This window comes from Pantherophis guttatus, chromosome 2 (assembly GCF_059756535.1).
Source record: "Pantherophis guttatus breed Tessera chromosome 2, ASM5975653v1, whole genome shotgun sequence".
NCBI classification, from domain to species: domain Eukaryota; kingdom Metazoa; phylum Chordata; class Lepidosauria; order Squamata; family Colubridae; genus Pantherophis; species Pantherophis guttatus.
This window is the reverse complement of record NC_142064.1, coordinates 40642504-40662847: the sequence shown is the minus strand read 5'-3', so window position 1 is coordinate 40662847 and position 20344 is coordinate 40642504. Positions and strand designations below refer to the sequence as shown.

Sequence of the window (20344 nt, the reverse complement as noted above, 5' to 3'; positions counted from 1 at the left end):
ATATATCCCAATAGATACTTTTGCCTAAGAGAATAAGGATGAGGCTGGCAAGCTGAGAAACCAGGGGTTTCCAGGCTAGATATAGCTCTTCTGTTAACAATGCTTAGCTGCCTCTTAAGGAACTAAGGGAGTCCATTAATTCAGAAAGGCAGAAGGAATATGCCTATATTTGGCACATAAACTGTATATATCAGGTTTAGGATGGCCCCAGCCCTGCTGACCTTTTGGAAGGCGTTGAAGATCTAACTATGTGCTTAGGCCTGGAGTCCTGAGTGTGTAAAGGGCCCTGATTCCTGGTTATATTGACTCTGATGAATTATAACATCCTTGGCTGCTACTTGTATTTACTTCCTTTTTTTGTATTGTGTTTTAACTGTTTTGTTTTTATGATTGTTCACTGAAGAGTTTAAGATGGGCATCTGTACAAATTGAATAACCAAATAAATAAAAAAGTATCCAGTTTTTCCTTCATCAGGCTAAAAGTCCTGTATTTAAATTTTGATTCTTTTCTATAGTACATACGTTTCTTCCAAACCTAACTCAAGAGATGGATTATGATTTATCAGGAGGCCTGAAATTTACTGCTATGCCTGAGTGTAAATCCTAATAGAAATATATGTTCACTTATACATTGTATTATCTTTATTTGTTGTTAAAATGTGTCCCTTATTTTTTATTACAATACTCAACTGCATAGAATTTTTTTAAAAAATTATAGTATAAAATGTAACAGAATTAATACAGATTAAAATACAATCAAAATTAAAATAAATCATTTAAAAACAAAAATAAAAAATAAAAATTGGCAAAAGAAGTGTGATATTTCAAAATATTTGGAGTAGTGACAAAACCAGATACATGGGAGTACATCCCATAACCTTGAAGGCCCTTTTCTGCTCATGTGAGTGGAGCTTCTAACAATGGGTTTTCCAATGATGACTGAACTTTGTAGCTCAGTAAGAGAGTATATACTTTGCACACAAAAGTTCCAGCTTCAATTCCTGACATTTATAGGTAGGGCAGTGTTGTGAAGCTGGTGTGTGATGAGTTGGCCCATCAAAGCCAAGCCAATCATGCATCTGCTTGGAAGGAATGCTGGTGAAGCAGGCATCATCAGGAGATGAAGTTAAACACTGGTGCTTTTGCAACCTATCAAGGATTTATAAATGGATTGTGACACATTTACAAACAATTTCTTGTACTGCTTGACCTCCTGGCCTCTCTTTGTAAAACACACAAAATATGTATGCTTTCACTCTCTCTCTCGTACTACTCAGTCCATTGCTCAGTGGCAGAGGTCATGTTTTGTAAACAATGAGTTCAATTTCAGTCCCTAATATCTTTTGATATGGCTGCAAAAGAACCATGATAGGAGAACTAGAGAACTACTCTTGGTTTTGTATTGAGTACAATGACCTAGAGAAACAGATATTCTGCTTTAGTGTGAGGTGTCTTTCTATGCTCTTTGTTCGTCACTTCATGTACATGGCAAAGTAACTTTCTGGCATAGTAAGTTAAGCTTAAAGGGGTTGCAAGCTTTGATCTGCTGCTGCTGCTGCAACTGCTGGAATGTGGCATACCTAATGATGATGTTCTACTGCATCAAGTGCATCATACTTCTAAGTATTATTAAAGATTTAACAAGGGTTTTAAAAAACATCTAACAAACTGTTCAATCTCTATACTAGCTGAACTAAGAAATTTGCCTCTTGAGCTTAGTTGACTAAAATACATAGGAGACAGCCACTTTGGGGAAGTGGTTATGTCACCAGACTAGAAACCAGGAAATTAGTTCTATCAGGCACAAAGCCAGCTGGGTGACCTTGGGCGAGGCCCACTGTCTCAGTCTTAGGAAGAAAGCAATGGCAAACCACTTTCGAACATCTTACCAAGAAAACTGCAGGGACATCATCATCATCATCGTTGTCATCGTCATCATGATCATCATCTAACTGATTCATCAGAATCCTCTCAGAACACTAGCTGATATTTACACAGCGTTCTCTTTCTTACAAGTAAAAGGTTAAATGTTGAGAATCCAACAAACAAAAGATTTACCACTAAGAAAGCCCAAATTAATAATACTAACTACATAGATTGTTTTTAAAATAGGTAGTTTGTTTTTTACTTTTTATGGGAGTTAATACTGTGCAAGGAGATACTATTGAATAGATTGATAAAGAAAGAATAAATGATTACTTCAGGGATAGATTAGAAGCAGCCCTATCACTTTCATTTCAATCATAGGCATTATTCCTTAAGGTCAATCTTAAAATCTAAATAAGTAGTAAGAAATAAACTGACAAAGGCTACAAAATGGCACACAAGCACATCTGATAACTCAGGCCCACATTTTGAAGAGTTTCCGATTTATCAATTAATTTTCACTTTAATTATTTTACACTTTAAGAAGTTATAAAAGTTCCTCTTTTCTTCTAGGCCTGATCAGTCAAGGAAAACCATATTGCTCATATATACATATAATGATAATCTGGGTTACCTCTAAATCCCAAAATACATGGAGTATTTATGGATTTTTGAGAACAGTTTGTGATGTATTTGGGAAAAAACAACTTCAAATATGAAAATTGTTTTGGTCTTTCAAACGTTTAGATTATATACCAATTTAAGGATTATATGGGTTTATGGGTGCCACAGGCCCTATTCAGTTCATTGTCTATACTCTAGCATGATCATAAATTTAATGAGACAATATTCATATGACCATATGAATCAACCAAGGACACTTTCTGAAATATCCCACGCTTTTCTTTTGATGTGTCACTAAAAGTAATGTTTATTTTTTTGGGTTTCATTTTTACAATTAGAAGATCTGGATATGAATGCTTAATAGTAATTAATGGCTTTAAATGTATGCATCAATGAATGTAAATGTATACAGATAGAATGGGTGTAGGATTTTTACTTTCCCTTCTACACATATTGTGATTTGAATATAATTACAAGATTACTAATTTTGCAAATAATACAAGTTGTCTTGAATTTTGGACCATAGTCACTGGGGTTATTGAAAACACAATAAATGCTGTAACTAGAAATTTATATAGCAAATTATTTTCCTGACTCGCTGCGCCGCCAATCCTACTCCTGGGATGCTGTACGTTGATTGGATGAAAACTGAGTGTCTATAATTTTTTCTGCAGCTTTGGCTCCGCCTCTCGTGACGTCCCCCAGTCTTTTTCACTCAGTTGATGGGAGTACACCTGAGTGCCTTTTTCTCTGAATTTAATTTGGTCTTTAGTGGAAATTGGTGATTTTTTCTATATTTTTTCTATATATTTTTTTTGAGGAGTCATTTTCAATTGAGAGAGCTGCGGTAGGAAACTTTGGGAGTTTTTTTCAGAGCGGCGGTTTCGGCGGCGATTTTAAACTGCTGATCCGCCATTTTATTCAGCCTGTCAATTCTGAGGCGTGGGCGGCGGTTTCGGCCAAGTATTTAAACTGCCGACCCAGCCTTTATTCAGCTGAGAGGCGTTTCTTTATCTTTCGCCCAGCTGAGGGGACACTGCAAAGGGAGCTTGCCAAATGCGCGGAGCTTCGGCTTCGCTTAGCGCTTTGCCTTGTCGAGCCGGCATTTTGTTTTCAGTCCGGCAGCAACGGGAGCCGTATTTGGTAATTTTAACAGCTGTGAGGCGCTCCTTTGTCCCCGCTAGTGCCGCAGGTGGTAGAGCTGGTTTTGGTTCGCCATATAACCGCCCCCACCTACGCAGCTTCTCTTTCCTCAAACTTGCGGCTCCAGGGTCCCTGCTTGTTAGAGGCATACCTTGAGGATACGAGACAGTTTTCCTGGCGTTTTAAGTTTCCCGCCATTTTAAACTGACACTAACTTCAGTGGCAAGCGTAATTCATTGGCGCTATTGATTTTCAAAGGTCTGATCACTAATTCATTTATTGACAGCCTTTTAACTGGTATTTCTGTCTCTTTTTTCCTAAAGAGGTGTGGCATAGCTGTACTCTTTTTTTTTTTTTCGAAGTCTTGGTCCCGGTTGCCATTTTATTGAGGAAGGTTTCAATTGACAGATTCCAACTCGAGGAGTGTGGCCTGCTGGCAATCTCCCTGAAGCCTCCTGTCTTGATCTTCATCTGACCGGATTGGAGATTGTTGGAAGGGAAGTACTTGTTAATTATTCCAGTATATTTGTTAATTGTTGATTTAAAAAAAAAAAAGAAAGAAAAGAAGGTCCTCATAGTTATAGCAGACACTCCTCTATCTTCAGATATTGATCAGGAGAATTCCCCTCCTAGGGCTCCCTCTCCTAAGCCTGCAGGGAAAAGGAAGGCCAAAACCAGAGGTGTGGCTAAGACTGTTTCCAAGCCTGCTCAAGTTGAGGTTTCTATGGACAGACATGCTACCAGATGCCACAATGCTCTGGAGAAGCAGTTTAACAAGGCTAAGGCTACTTTGCAATCTGAGAATCGTACTCTTCTTTTTGTTGAGGATACTGTGACACAGCCTCCTGTGCCTCTTATATCTAATCCTCAAGAGCCTAACATTGTGGCTTGGCCACAGGATGACATTATTCTTGTGCCTCAGGGCCACAATTTTATCTGTAGTCAGGGTGACTCTGTTCAGAATACACCTATGCCGCCTCAAATGACTTCTGTTACATCAGACCCTAACCCTGCTGTTCCTGTTGCCCAACCCCAAGTGATGGGTAATACTAATTCTGGTCAGGTGATTGATTTTCAAGCTATGCTTTCTCAAGCATTTGCTAATTTTTTGCAATCTACCTTACAACATAGTACAATGTCTTCTGTATCTGTGCCTGCAACAAAACCACTGCATTCTGTCTCAGTGGTCTACCCTTCCACTTCTAAGTCTGCTACTTCCCATCAGGGCGTAGAGGGATCTGAACTTGATGATGACTGTTTTGATGACTTTGATTTGTCTGAGGATGATGAGGCTCTCTCTGATAAGCCTGCCTTTCCAGGACTGTTCAGACCTCCCCTTTTTTCTTCCTTACTGCATAAGTCTAAAGTGGCCACTAATATGGGCAAGGTTATTGACCCACCTTCTTCGTCACAGGATCAACCTAATATGTCTGATGCTTTATTAAAAATGCCTCAACCTGAGCACGATTATATTCCATTTCCAGATTTGTTCTCTCAGGTGATTCAACGGCCCTGGGATCGATCTGGTTCTCTTTCTGGCCCTTCTGGCCATGATAAACGAATGTATTGTGCTGCTCCTGACCTGGAATCTTTGCTACAACTACCTTCGGTAGATGAGCCAGTAGCTAGTCTCGTATCTTCTTCTGTCTTGGCTGGTGATGTTGGAGATGGTCTACGAATGGAGGACAAACGGGCTGAGTTGTCGTGTCGGAAAACACATCAAGCCTCTGCTTGGGCAATTCGAGCTGCTACTGCTGCCTCATTTTTTAATAGGGCATCCCTTATATGGCTTCGCTAACTAAGAGACAGGGTGCCTCCTGAGTCAGCCAGAATTCACCAAGACATAACCAAACTGATTGCTGCAGCCGAATTCTCGGCGGATGCATCGCTGGATGCAGCGAAGTTTGCTTCACGTGTCCTTACTTCTTCTGTAGTTTCTCGCCGTCTGTTGTGGCTTCGACATTGGCGAGCTGACACAAAATCTAAATGGAGGCTCACGGCCGCACCTTTTAAAGGGTCTTCTCTCTTTGGGGCGGCTCTGGATCCCATTCTCGTAGAAGGCCGGGATAAGAGGAAAATTATGTCTACGTCTTACAGGAGACCGGATCGCAGATCTTCACCTTACGGCCAGCAGCCCTTTCGGAACGATTCCGGACCCAGCGGGTCCTACTTCAACCGAAGCTACGGTCAAGGATATTTCTCCTCCTCTAGTCGAGCTACCTTTCGGGACCGCGGAAGACGTCAGACCAACTTCAAACGACCCTTCCGCAGCTCCAGCTCGCGATCTTTTCATTGAGGCAAATGACTTTCCGTCCTACCTTCCGGTAGGGGGACGCCTTCAGACATTTTACCATCAGTGGGACACCACCTCCACGGATGCCTGGATTCTTCACACTATCACACATGGCCTATAATTGGAGTTCACCTCCCCTCCTCCAGAATGATTCATTCTGTGTCCCAGGTCAGACAATCCCCAGAAACGTCATCTCATGCTACTCGAGATACAACACTTACTGGACATAGAAGCAATAGAACCGGTTCCCAACGACCAACTTCAGACAGGCTTCTATTCAGTACTCTTCTTGGTTCCCAAAAGTTCGGGGGGTTGGAGGGGTATTCTAAACCTCAAACAACTGAACCTCTTCATTTTGTACCGACGATTCAAAATGCATTTGCTCCGAACGATTTTAGCATGCATTCGACGCAGGGACTTGATGCAATCTGTGGACATAAAGGAGGCATATCTCCATGTGCCTATTCATCCAGATCACAGACGTTTTCTCCGCTTCGCCTTCGAAGGGTGCCATTTTCAATACAGGGCCATGCCGTTTGGTCTATCGTCGGCACCGCGGACATTTACGAAAATTTTGGCGGCTCTAACACTCTCGATGTGAGAGTGTTCCATCCATATGGTCTGTTATCTGGACGATGTTTTGATCCTGTCATCTTCGAAGGCACAAGCAGACAAGGACAGACGAGTAGTACTTCAGACTCTTCGGAACCACGGGTTTGTCCTCAGCATTCCCAAAAGTCAGTTGATTCCAACATCACATATTCTCCATCTAGGATCAGTTATAGACTCCTTACAAGGAATGGTGTTCCTGTCTCCAGATCGACAATCCAGTATCCTGCAGATGGTGAGGCAGGTGATTCTTCAACCAAAAGTGACTGTATTACTACTATCCCAACTTTTGGGAAAGTTCATTTCCTGCATACAAATAGTACCGTGGGCTTGTCGTCATTTTCGCCAACTGCAATGGTTCCTACTACCATTTCAATGGAATGGACAGGCGGATTCTCTGGACAAGGTGGCAGTTCCTGTCAGGGTCAAGGAATCGATGCAGTGGTGGGAGTCCGCGGCTCTTCAATGCGGAACTGTTTTTCTGGAACCAGATCGAGTCACAGTAACAACGGATGCCAGTCTTCAGGGCTGGGGGGCCCACCTGGACTCTCATATTGCGCAGGGTACTTGGACGCAGTCTGATCTCCAACACAGTATCAATTGGTTGGAGCTCCAAGCAGTACGACTGGCATTATTGGACTTCCGACCACACGTGCTCAACAAGCATGTTTTGATTCTGACAGACAATATGGCCACGAAGGCCCATGTCAACAGACAGGGAGGAACATGTTCCAGAGATCTAATGGCAGAAACGGAACGGCTGATGGCTTGGGCAGAAGACAATGTTCTACATTAAAAGCAGAACATATTTCCGGCACCAGCAATTTACGGGCAGATTACCTCAGCAGGCAACATCTAGATCTCTCAGAGTGGCAGTTGCATCCACGTCTGTTTCGGAGTCTCGCCATCAAGTTCGGAACACCGATTGTGGATCTCTTTGCGAGCACTCAGAACACTCACCTTCCCAGGTTCTTCACCAGATACCCATGTCCAGCCACGGAAGGTCACGATGCCCTTCGCTGCCCGTGGCCGAAGGGTCTGCTTTACGCATTCCCTCCCATCCCGATTCTACCTCGGGTCATCCAAAAGATTTTGTTGGAACAAGCAGAGATTCTGATTGTAGCTCCTTATTGGCCACGGAGGACGTGGTTCGCCGACCTGAAGGGACTTTCAGTGGAACCACCTTGGCGAATCCCCCAAGACCAGATGGTCCTGCTGCAAGGAGCCATTCGACATCCAGATCCAGGCTTACTAAGGTTGACCGTTTGGCACTTGAACGGATCATCCTAAAGAAAGATAATATTCCATCAAATATCATCTCTACTATTCAAGCAGCCAGGCGTCCTTCAACTATCAGAATTTATAATGCATCCTGGAACTCTTTTGCCAGATGGTGTGCTGCCAAGCATGTAGATCCTACTTCAGCCACAATTTCTGACATTTTACAATTTCTACAATCTGGTCTGGACAAAGGTTTGTCGCCTTCTACACTTTGACGGCAAGTGGCTGCCTTGGCTACTGTATTGACAGGTGACGGTCGTCAACCACTTTCTCATGATCCAAAGATTAAAGCCTTCTTGCAGGGAGCAGCCAATTTATCGCCTCCTGTCATACACCGTTTCCCCACATGGGATTTGTCATTGGTCTTACAGGCTCTAACGTCTGACCCGTTTGAACCTTTGGCTTCAGTCTCCTTGAAAAACTTGTCTCTAAAGATGGCATTTCTCCTTGCAGTAACTTTGGCTCGGAGGGTTTCAGAGATTGGCGGCACTGTCTATTCGTCCAGACCTATGTGTATTCTTTCTGGATACAGTCATTTTACATCTGGACCCAGCCTTTATACCTAAAGTAAACTCTAAATTTCATAGAAGTCAAGAGATTGTCCTTCCCAATTTTTGTCCTGATCCACACCATCCTCTAGAAAAAAGGTGGCATACGTTAGATGTCCGTAGAGCCCTACGACGTTATATTAAACATACTGCTTCCTTTAGAAGGACGGAGGCATTATTGGTATCCTTTTTACCATCATCAATGGGTCAGAAAGTTTCTTCCCATACGGTGGGGAGATGGCTTAAAGCCTGTATATCAACGGCCTACCAGTTGCAAGGTGTGTCTATTCCGGGTGGCATTGTTCCGCATTCCACTCGTAGTGCCGCTACGTCAGCGGCATGGGCTACCCAGGCGTCTATTGATGACATTTGTAAGGCGGCGACTTGGTCATCATTATCTTCATTTGTTCGCCACTATCATTTGGATACATTTGCTTCTGCCGATGCCGCATTCAGCAGACGTGTACTGCAATCAGTAATATCCACCCATGGACAGCAAATGGGTTGCCCCCCCCCCAAAAATTGATGAACTTGAGCATGTCCCAGGAGTAGGATTGGCGGCACAGCGAGTCAGGAAAATGGACGTTGTCCTACCTGAACGTCCCTTTTATGCTCGATGCGCCGCCAATCCGGCCCACCCGTGTTCCGACCATTACTGCTGTGGGTGGTGTGTGTTTTTTGCTTTCTTCCTCTGCAGCGTTGGCGATGTTGTTTTCAAGGTGGAAGTGAGAACTGATGTTCCTGAGACTGAGTTGGTGTTCTAATTAATATGCGCTTCGTGAAAAAGACTGATGGACGTCACGAGAGGCGGAGCCAAGGCTGCAGAAAAAATTATAGGCACTCAGTTTTCATCCAATCAACGTACAGCATCCCAGGAGTAGGATTGGCAGTGCATCGAGCATAAAAGGGACGTTCAGGTAGGACAATGTCCATTTTCCCTCATATTTTTTTCTACCTATAGTTCTAATTTAAATAATACCTGCTTACTTGTTGCTTTGGATAAATCTTTTATAAAATCACTAATTGACTTATGGGATAGAACCAATTTACACTCATACACTTGTTCCTAATTAACCTTTATAACAAACAAAAATAAAGCAAACCTTCAAAATGATTTGATAGATTTTACATAGTGTGTTAATTTGCATAAATTTTAACATTTTGGAACCAAATTTAAATAAAATACTAGACAATGAATATTGAATTATTAGATAACTGACCATTTTAAATAGATTGGATCGATGAGACAGTTTAAATAGTGTATGATGACCATTTTTCTGCTTATATCTTTATAGTTTTAGGTAGAAACAAAGAACTTAGAGAAACAAAGGCTTATTTATTTCTCCTAAAGAAATAAAATTATCCTTTTGAAATCATGACAGGCTGTGAAAAAAAATAGCAATGTTTTAAGTAAATGTTGAAGTACTTTTTAAAAAAATCTCTAGTTTTTAGTGATTTCAGACAGCAAAAATATTAAAAATAGATTAGATATTTGTCAATCTTGTTTAAATTGATGTTACTGATCTATAAATGTCACATTGAATAACCCTGGAAAATTATCATGGATCTCCATAATTAATGCATATTCATGGTGTTGCTTTGCATGAAACGAATAGCTGCCTATAAACTATGGGGAAGAAAAAATAAATGATTTGATAGATTGAAATTAATACTAGCATATTAGAAAAAAATAGCAATCCTTTGATTTTATTTGGTTGATCAGAAAAAAGAAAATATAGATACTAAGATATGCATATGAATGCTTAAATGTGCTTTTGATTACTGAAAACATCTAAAAATTAGAAAAAGCAAAAGAATCTTTTGTTTACCATGATCTGTTGGGTAATGTTTTCAGCAGGGGACCAACATCATGAGTTCTGCACAAAACAGACAAGCTGATTGCAAATTATATTAGGCAAACTATTGTTTTAGTGATGAATATGAAATCCCCCTACTCCTAATTATGTGGTACATTGCTAAAAGATTATGGACACAATCCACCAGAAAGTTTGCTCTGAGTGAGCCCTATTCAAATGAATGACAGCTGACTGCTGAAAACTGATGCACCTCCAATGAATTTCAATGGATTTGGGCAGAAGAAGTTCCTGGTGGATTGTGCCCTAAAGTGAGAGAATTGTCCTGTTTGTGGCTCAATAGCTTTTTGTGCTGAGGCAGAGAGCAGAGTTAATCAGGAGCTTGAGAAGTAATTATCGGAAGAGTTTGGGTAGTACAAATGGTTGGGTAAACAGCGATTGTTCTTTCCACAAAATTCTGAATAGAAACAACAATGCTGGCATTGTCCTCTACTTCTCATTAAGAGGATTCAAAGATGGAGCTGAGCATTCTGAAGCGGATGGGAAACTGACAGGGAAACTGTACTCTGAATGAATCTCTCATGATCCCACTACAACAGGCTCTGGCTTTTGGCATCAGCAGTGCCAGCTGCATTGGGAGAAGCCAAGCCTGTCATACCATCTTCTCATCAAATTCTCAATATGCAATGGGTAAAAGCATAGTTAAAGCTTAATGAAGAAACAAATACAAAAGGAAAGATTAGGCCTTGTTAACACTTGCGTTCATTTTTCCTTATTAAAAACCACCAAAGACTTTTACTTAACAGAGCTGGTTCTTATTTTTCTTTAGAAAGTTTAACAATATTGATAAAAGTATTTGTTCTTGTAAATACTTTTCTCCTCAATATTGCTGCATAAATATTAAGCTAAAAATTGTATTGGCAAACAGTGACATTTGAAGTCCTTCTTCTGGTGACTACTATCACCACATCACCCGTAATTAAGTTTTTAAAAAATGATTGATCAATCAAACAAAAATATGGTACACTTTTCTTTCTTAAGAAAACATCTTTTAATATCTTTTTCTTGCCTTTTTTACAAATGTAACAGGCCAGCTTGATCACTAGCCAAAGACAGGTGATGATTTTGGATGTCATCAAATAGCAGGAAATAATTAGTTATTTAATGTGCTGTGGCTTTATGATGGCAATAGTGGTTGTTGTTTTTATTGCCAGAGAAAGGGTAATCTGCTTTTAGAGTTGTTGTTGTTGTTTTGTCTCATATCCAAATAACCTGTCTGGGTATAATTATTGTATTATATATAGCATTTGTTCAGGAAAGACAGTTTTTGTAAAGAGCAACTGGGATTACTTTAATAGAAGAAAAGGTGTGCAGTCATTTGTATCAACTTACCTTCCCTGAGAACTTTTCTTTGATGGAGTGTCCAGTTTCTCCCCAATCATGAATTTAACAGTCTGAGACAATGGTGATGGAGCACGTATAATAATTTGAATCAGAAAAAATGGATGGTAAAAGACATATAGAGCCCTCTCAGTGCTAGAAGTATTTCCTTGAGTAAAAAATGTGAATAATTAATATTATATCCCATTAAACAGAAGGTGGTTTTGAGATTTTGTACTTTTCCAAAAAGTTTTACACTTGCTTTGAAATTAATGAATCTGAAAGAAATCTAGATGTTAATACTTCCAATGTATTTGGTATTCAGCATTATTGTCCATCAACTGAAGAATCTGAATTGGTTTATATATTTGTCTTTTTTCCTTCTTTTTTTTTAGAAGAAGTGGTAGCATAGGGTAGTGGTTAAGGCACTAGGCTATAAACTGGGAGAATGTGTTTTCTGTTCCTTCCTTAAGCAGTTTTCCTGGTCCCAAGAAAATGGTAAACCACTTCCAAAATTCTTGCCAAGAAGACTTCAGGGATTAGTACAGGCAGTTGAAGTTGACTCAAGGACACACACACACAAAAGGGAGTTAGTTTTTGTTTGCTGTCAATAAACTACCTCTATCTTAATAAATTAACATTATTCTAAGACACAATAGATGTAAATTCTTCCATTCAGTTTGTCACATGACATAACAAGATTCATGAAATATATATATCCCTTTTTAAACAAAATTATTTCTGGTACAACACTAGTCCCATTCACTGTAATTTACCAGAATCAGCTATCTTCTTTTGGCTTCTAAGCCAAGCATTTGAATAGGATTCTATTATCTGCTGCAAAAAAGAAATGTATAGAGACAAAGATTTAGGAAAAGTTAGTTTTTCATAGAGAGGATGCTCATTAAGTTTTGTCTCAAATAATTTACAGTATGACAGTAGAAGTTCCCAGAAATAGTGTCTGAACATGGGTAGCCAGCAGACTGACTGCTGGCTCTTTGTGTGTGTGTGTGTGTGTGTGTGTGTGTGTGTGTGTGTGAGAGAGAGAGAGAGAGAGAGAGAGAGAGAGAGTGTGTGTGTATGCGTGCGTATCCACTATTATGGTAGTATCTTAAATTGAGTCTGCTGCTCAATGCTGCTTAATGGATGTAAAATATGGATCTGAACCTCTTTGAAAAATTCAGTGAATATATCCAGCTTATCATGCTCCATTTTCTGACTACAGACTGTCCTTTGAAAGTCTGCATAGACCAACAGATTATTAGCACCTGCTAATTCTTGGAAAGTTGCCAGATTCTCAGCATCTAAATGGATGGCGATGTTATGATTCTGTTTGAAAAAAGTCTCTAAGTGTAAAAGCTTCCATTTAAATTTCCATATGTATAATGGAAAGGGCAATATGGGAAATTAAAATGGTGTGTCCCAGAGTAAGTAATCTGACACAAAGACCACAGAAATTGTTATAGGTGAGAAATTAACAGAAAACACTTTGCCCGAAAAAATCTACTCTAGTGGATGAAATATCATCCAGTGCAATCATGTCTTTGTTTATAAAGCTATCCAGGATTTATTTTAATACTGTATTTTTTTTTCTGAAGTAATGACAATAGCAAATAAATTCTTGCAGATAAATAAAGTAATCAAAAGTTGTTTTAGAAAATATTTATTTTGTACATATTTTATGCCAATAGAAAGAACCAAAGGGTAAAACACAGTATAAACCCCAGTAAAGGCCAGTTTGGTGTAAGGTAGAACACTCAAACATGGTTAAATCAAGACAGATTCATAATTCAATAGCTGTGATTTCAACACGTGATTTATTGCACAAAGGAATACTAGCTTTTTGTTAGGATGAGTTCATAATGGTAAGATAAAATCAAATCACTTGTTTGGGCTAATATTCTAATTTTTCAGCTGGGAAAGATACCCACAAACGGTGAAACTTTTCTTCTCCACCACCATGCCCCAGAAATCAAAGACAGAATTAGACAGGTCTGCTCTAGTAGAGAAATACATTATTTCATTAATGTGATCATTATCAGATTTGAAAAAGGGATACTGAGAATACCTAATCCAAACCCCAGGTCCATAGATTCAGATTGAATGAAGGTTAAAAGAAATGGAAAGCATGACTAAGACTCATTGGTAGATCTGCAAGGTAAATAGGTTTTCTACAAAGCTAGACCTGGCTTAAGCTCTTTACATAACTTGGTTCTGATTTTCACAGGGAGCAGTCTGAAACTGTCCCTTCTAAAAGGTTGGCATTCCTTACAGGTATATGTACATGTCTGTTTATATATGTCACTCATGCCATCAGAGTAGCAAAGTGAATCCACATAGTCAAGTGTTCAGGAAATGAAGCATCTCTTGGCCCTGATTCTGATCACATCTGCCAGATTTATAGCTAATTTATTACACTGGTATGGTTTAGGACAACTCACCACCACCATCTTGCCACAATTATTTCACTGTAGCTAACTCACTATGGCCATCTTGCTGCAGCCAACTGACCACGGGCAAACTTGCCATGGCCAACTCGCCACGGGACAATCCATGTGGGATAATTCAATACAATAAATGTTGAATTTATTGTAGAAGAAACACCACTGTTTCTTCTATATCAGGGATGTCAAACTTGATTTCATTGAAGGCCGCATAAGGGTTGTGTTTGACCTCAGAGGCTGTGGGTGGGTGTGGCCAGCTCAACGTCACTCATGTCAGGGTCACCTGTGGTGGCTAAGTGCTAAGGCAGAACTCCCTCACTCTTATTATAATCTCCTTCCTTCCTTCCTTCCTTCCTTCCTTCCTTCCTTCCTTCCTTCCTTCCTTCCCTCCCTCCCTCCCTCCCTCCCTCCCTCTTCATTCTCCTTTCTTCTCACTTCCCCTTTTTTCCAGACCTTTGCTGTTTCCAGGCTGGCCCTACGGGCCGAATCTAAGCATCTTGCAGGCTGGATCCGGCCTGTAGGTCTTGAGTTTGACACCCCTGTTCTACATTGACAAAAATGGAAATAATGTTGAAGAAACAACAGCAGATAACATCTATCATGTTGAGTTATCTCACATAGAATTGTCCGATGGCAATTGGCCATGGTGAGTTGGCAACGGCAAGATGGCCATAGCAAAATGGCTGTGGTGAATTGGCCACAGTAAGTTGTCCTATTCTAGGTTAGCAGTTAGCTGTTGTCAGCCTCTTGATAGTTCAGTTCAGATCAGGAAACCAACTAATAAAGAAGGTCCAAACTTGTGGGTTGGTTTCTGAACGTTTCATTATAAATAGCAGAACACTGACACTGATATCCCTTAAACTCCACTGAAGATATTACTTAGCCTAGTAATGAAATGTTCGGAAACCAACCTTCAATACTGGAGAATGAACCTTCACCCTCATCCTACACCCAAGCTACAGATATTTGCCATTATCATAGAGAAGACTAGAGAATTTTGCTAATCTGATTGAGTTTTTCCTCCCTTTCTTCTCATACGCCAATGACTCAGGGAGGAGCTACACTGACTTTCTTCCTAATACTATCTCCTTTCTTGGGTTCAAGGAAAGCTTGTTCCCTGAGGGGGAACATGATGAACTAAATACTAATAATCTCAGTGTATCCTGCTATTTAATTGTGGCAAATTAATAAAGCAGGTTTTTAAAAAATCAACTTCTTACTCTTTAAACTTAAAGCAGGCAAAAAACCCACACAAAGTTGGAGTAACTAAAAAAGCATCAGTAATATAAGTAGCATACTTCTTTTAGGGAAGCAAGGAAATGGGTATATTGCACCCTATGCCACTGAAGAAAGAGAAGAAGAAGAAAGAGCAACTAATCAATGGACGTAAATAAAAAGTCACTTTGGATTGTGCTTGAAAAAGTAAGTAAAAAATGAAATCATCATCATCATCATCATTCGACTTGTGCTGGTCTTTGGAGGGGTTCCAAAAGATAGAATGCTGCATCATTTTAAACTGCTGAATAATTTCTGAAAGGAGTGAAGGGAAAGCAAGGTAGTATTCACTTATCCAAGAGCTGGATTTGTATTAATAAGACTATATAATTTGGTATATTTTGCTATCCTCTGTTATACTTTTAGGACAGAAAAAAGTCTAAGGTGCTTGAATTTGAAAAGATGATTTCAAAAGATGGCATAAATAAACTGATGCTGCAAATGGAAAGGATATTTATTATTCCCATTATTGAAGACAGGGTTTGAGGTTGTGTTTTATGTAAGGCCTGCAAGCCTAAGGTTGGGATTATAGCTGATCAAGAGGCTTAATAGATCATGTACTTAGACACTGTTCAACACTAACTCTCAAAAGAATATTGATTATCTGTCATTGTAATGCAAATTGCATTCAACGTTTAGGGACTCTAAAGACATCATTTAAGATTTTTATGAGTTATAGCCTGTCCAAGATAATTATCATCTATATTTTAAAAACATTCCCATAATTTTCAGGAGACACTATATTATTCTTCTCCAGTTTGTTGCTCTCCAGGTGTGCTTGGCTTTAATTTCCATAATCCCTAGCCAGCATGGGCAGGTTTTGGGAGCTGAAGTCAAATAAATCTTAAGGACAATGGTAGCCATTTTCATGGAACTAGAAAGACCACCCCAGTTTTGGATTGCCTTATATTATCATCAACATAATCTATAAAACAAAATAAGAAATTCCAAAATTAAATAAAAAATAGCAAGTGTCTAATAGACTTACCATATTTTTCGCTTCATAACACACACTTCCCCCGCCCCCTCAAAAGTGGGTGGAAATGTCTGTGCATCTTATGGAGCGAATATTGCATCACAGACCATGAAGTGTATTACCTCAGGGATCTGCAACAGTGGACCTATGCCAGTCCTTCGGTGAATAGCAGCCGGGCCATGGCGGCAGAGTTCTTTTACAGTGCTAAACCTCGCCTCTTCTGTCTTTGTCATTGCCTGCCTCTTCTGTCTCTTTTCCACAGGAGTCAATAGGCAAAGCTGGCACATGAGAGGACATCTATCTGTGGCCCTCTCAGGCTCCACCTGATTTTTTTTTCTTGTTTTCCTCCTCTAAACCTAGCTGCGTCTTATAGAGCAAAAAATACGGTATATAAAATGGTCATACAAAGTTTGAAGAGGTATTTCGCAACATATAAACAATGTGCTTACATTGTCAAGGAACAGTACTAATGTGATTTGTCTCACTGAAATATCCTAATTGGTTTATGAGCCTTCTCTGACATTTCTACTAACAGGAACCGGTGGCCTACTGGTTATACAGAAGAATGTCTTTGAAATGACATGAAGTGAAATGGTGGGTCATGTTGCTTCATAAGGACACAAAGGACACAAAGTTGCTTCATGTTAACCTTCATCATGGAAAAGCTTTCTGAAATTTTGTACAGCTGTATCTTGTCCAAATATCTTGTCCAAAATTGGATTATTGGTGCAAGGTTAAAAGTGATTCAATAAGATTTAGCACAATGATGTATTTTTAAAAATAATTATTTCTCTTTTGCAACTTTCTTTGTAAAGAGAGATTCCTCCTTACCTTTACACAGCTTCCTTATCACTTTAGAAGCAAAGCTGAATGAAATCATTTCTCACATTCAGCTTCTAGTCATCAAGCAAAATAACCACATCTGGAGAAATCAATGTACCTGCCAACTGCTCAATGTGAAATATGAACTGCATTTAATTATGTGCATAGCAGCCTCCCCAACATGGTGCCCTCTAGGTGTGCTACCTTGGGATTCTGAGTAATATCAGTTCATCTAGGTGGCACTGCAAATGTTATTTTATAGTTTTATGACTAATGTAAAAATCAGTAACTATCCATCTACCAGAGATTAAGTCTTTTGTAATTTGATTTCTTTTGTTTGTGTGTGTTTAAAGTAAGACTAGTGTGCAACTTAACAGGACATAGCTACTGCTGAAGTTGAACTATCAAGTTTAATCTACTTCCCACCAAGAGTTATAAATACAAACAGAAATAAATTAAGAATATTGTCACTTCATCTGATGGGGAAATGTCTGATCACTTCTGAAATCTAAATGGTAGAGACATTTTCATAAGGATGGTTCAGCAAAATAGAGCTTATGTTTCTGTGTTATTCATTCATGTTCTGATTCTTATATAACTATACTACTATTAAAGATACAGTATATATGGTTTATAAATCTATTGATTTATTTCAGCTTATTTTTCTGTCCATGTCAGTGTCATGATTCTGGGCATCTAATAATGGGCATCTGAAACCCACCACAACCCTCACATAAGCATCTCAAGGGTTCTGCTTCTGTCCTGACTCACTGGGCCCAGTGACATAACCAAGTCTTTGAGGCCTTATAAAAAGCCAAGAGGGTTGGAGCCAATTTGATGCCTGAGGGGAGAAGACGCCATGACAGAAAAAGCTCTTTTTGTCGATCCCACCAGATAGCATTTTTAGTAGATCTCCTGCCAGATCTAATTGAACAAGTACATTCAGCCCCAAGTCATGAAAAGCTTTGTAGTTAACTACCAGCCTGTTCCTCTCCACCTGTACTCTCATACTTTCAAACACTGAGATAGGGTAAAGATATAAAGCTGGGTATTACCAGCATACTCCCAATCCCTGTTAAGTGACATTTTTGGATTATCTAACCAAATATAATATAGCATCCAATGATGTTTAACAGTTCCTAGATTATTCACAGCACAAGTAAAATCAAGCAAGGTGGTGCTTGAACTTGTCATCCAGCCAAGACTTGGGGCCTCTTTGAAATAAGCTGATCCTCATTAGTAAGTGACCAGCATTGTTTTAAACTGGGTTTTCTGTTATTTTAAAAGCTATTGCAAGGCTGATTTGAAAGTTGTGCACCGCTGTACAAATACATATAGCAAGAATGAATGATAGTTAAAACTAAACTTGAGCTGAAGCAACAAAAGGGGCTGTTGAAGGCCCAGCTGCAGTGTGTATATCTACAGTATGTGGAATCACAGGGATAATGAAACTAATTTAGGTTCAAAGTTACTGCTGACATTCAGCTATCATGACATTATTGTCTGCATTTCTTCCCTCCATCAAAACATTCAAGGGTACTTTTATAAGAACCACAAAGAACCAGTCAATTGATACCATTACACTTCATGCAAATGCAAAATGCAAGCTTGTTTAGCACAGCCGATACAATCTAGCATTTACTCATTAGCTGAACCATTGAAATTGCAACTTGGCAAATCCCACTTCTAACAACTTAGATGTACTTGTTTAGTGCAAACATTTAGATTTCTTTTTCTTTTTTCCCCCCACAGTCTTTTCCAACTGAAAGAACGTAATCTGCATTTTAATGCTAGGGTGTTTGTGGCCTGCTTAAAAATTGCCTTAGAAGATTCAAACTATATAGGATTCACTAATGTTTACAGGTGGAAAGTGCTTGATTAGATACTTCAGATAAATATATAGATTCAAGAATGGAAGGGTATTTATTTTGACCAAGCTTACCATAGAAATCCAATTGGTTGGAAGTAAAATAATAGTCTACAGTGAAAAAGAAAAAGAAATAAACATAAGTTAGGATGATTAAAGACATCGTAGAAAATCATGTTGATGTAGAAAATAGAATATGTTTTTTTATTCAGCACTTGTGCAAAAGATCCAAAGATATTTTAGAGGGTTTCAATGCATACAGATGCTACATTTCTATAACCAGTTATTTATAAAAAGAAAGAACGTGAGCAAAAATTTAATTAACTTTGAGAAAGCATGAAAATAACTTAACATAGCTTCCGTTCACATTCTAGTTCTTAATTTATATGAAATGCAGAACAGAAGAAATGCTTATTTGATCAACTTTTTTCATGACAGCTGTGAATGAAATCTTATTTGGTTAATGCTCAAGAGAGTTTGACTCTCTTTGACTGTTGTTAATGCCAGTTACTTATTTAAGAGAAATAAATCTGACCCCAAGAAAATGCATCACTTTTTACTTTATATCAAAACATTACACTGCACATTGAAAGTAAGAAATTTCAGATAACAGATATGTTAACAGATATGTTTGGAAGTAAGTCTCCCTAAACTCAATACTATAGCTGCATAAAGTTTTAATGCTGTTTGGATTGAATTATCAACTAAGTTTAAGATTGCAGTATAATTATTGTGTCTGAAAATTGTGTTTTAACACCTGTGTGTATGTAGAATTACTTGTTTGTATAATTATTTATGAAATATACTAAAAAGACCACAAAATGAAACTTTTTATTATCAGAAATGAGCAATAGGAAAAAATAACAACAAAAAACCCAAAACACAGATGCATAAAATGAAACCACAATCACAACCTTCCTCATATATATTCTTACGGTGTGTTTCAACTTTGATGAGCAGACTGCTCCTCCAAAGTCTGTAAAGTTGTTGAGAGGGTCCCCAAGGGGAGCAATTATTGTTAATTATTATCAGGAGTATATGCAGGCAGGGTCAAAAAGTCAAGATGGCAGCCACAACAGTGTGATCAAAGTATGCCTAGCAAGTATGCCTAAGATTGGCTCCTTAGTCACATCCTAGAAAGTTGAAACAAATGATATTAAGTTTGAAGTTTGTTCTGTGTTAATATGGGTTACAATGGTACTAATTTTATAAGCACATAGATATGATGCACGTATGAGCAGATGTAATTAGGGAAAACTGCTATATAACCTTATTGACCTTTTGTTGCCAAATAGTATAGCATCCACTCTTCTACCATGATATGAAAGCCAGTTGATTTCTGTAATGTTTAACTATAAAATAATATGAAGTAAAAGTTTAAAAAAAAGATAAAACTGAAGTT

The 20344-nt window shown here is 38.9% G+C and overlaps 1 long non-coding RNA gene across 13 annotated transcripts in view; it reads left to right on the top strand.

Moving 5' to 3' along the window:
• Positions 1–20344, top strand: part of LOC132711494 (uncharacterized) — a 152419-nt gene that overhangs the window by 80898 nt on the left and 51177 nt on the right. The window contains exon 5 of one of the 13 annotated variants that reach the window (XR_015732134.1): positions 15310–15424. The exons of the other annotated variants lie outside the window; for them this stretch is intronic. This is a non-coding gene — a long non-coding RNA (uncharacterized LOC132711494). The remainder of the gene's footprint in view (positions 1–15309; positions 15425–20344) is intronic. 13 annotated transcript variants of the gene reach the window in all.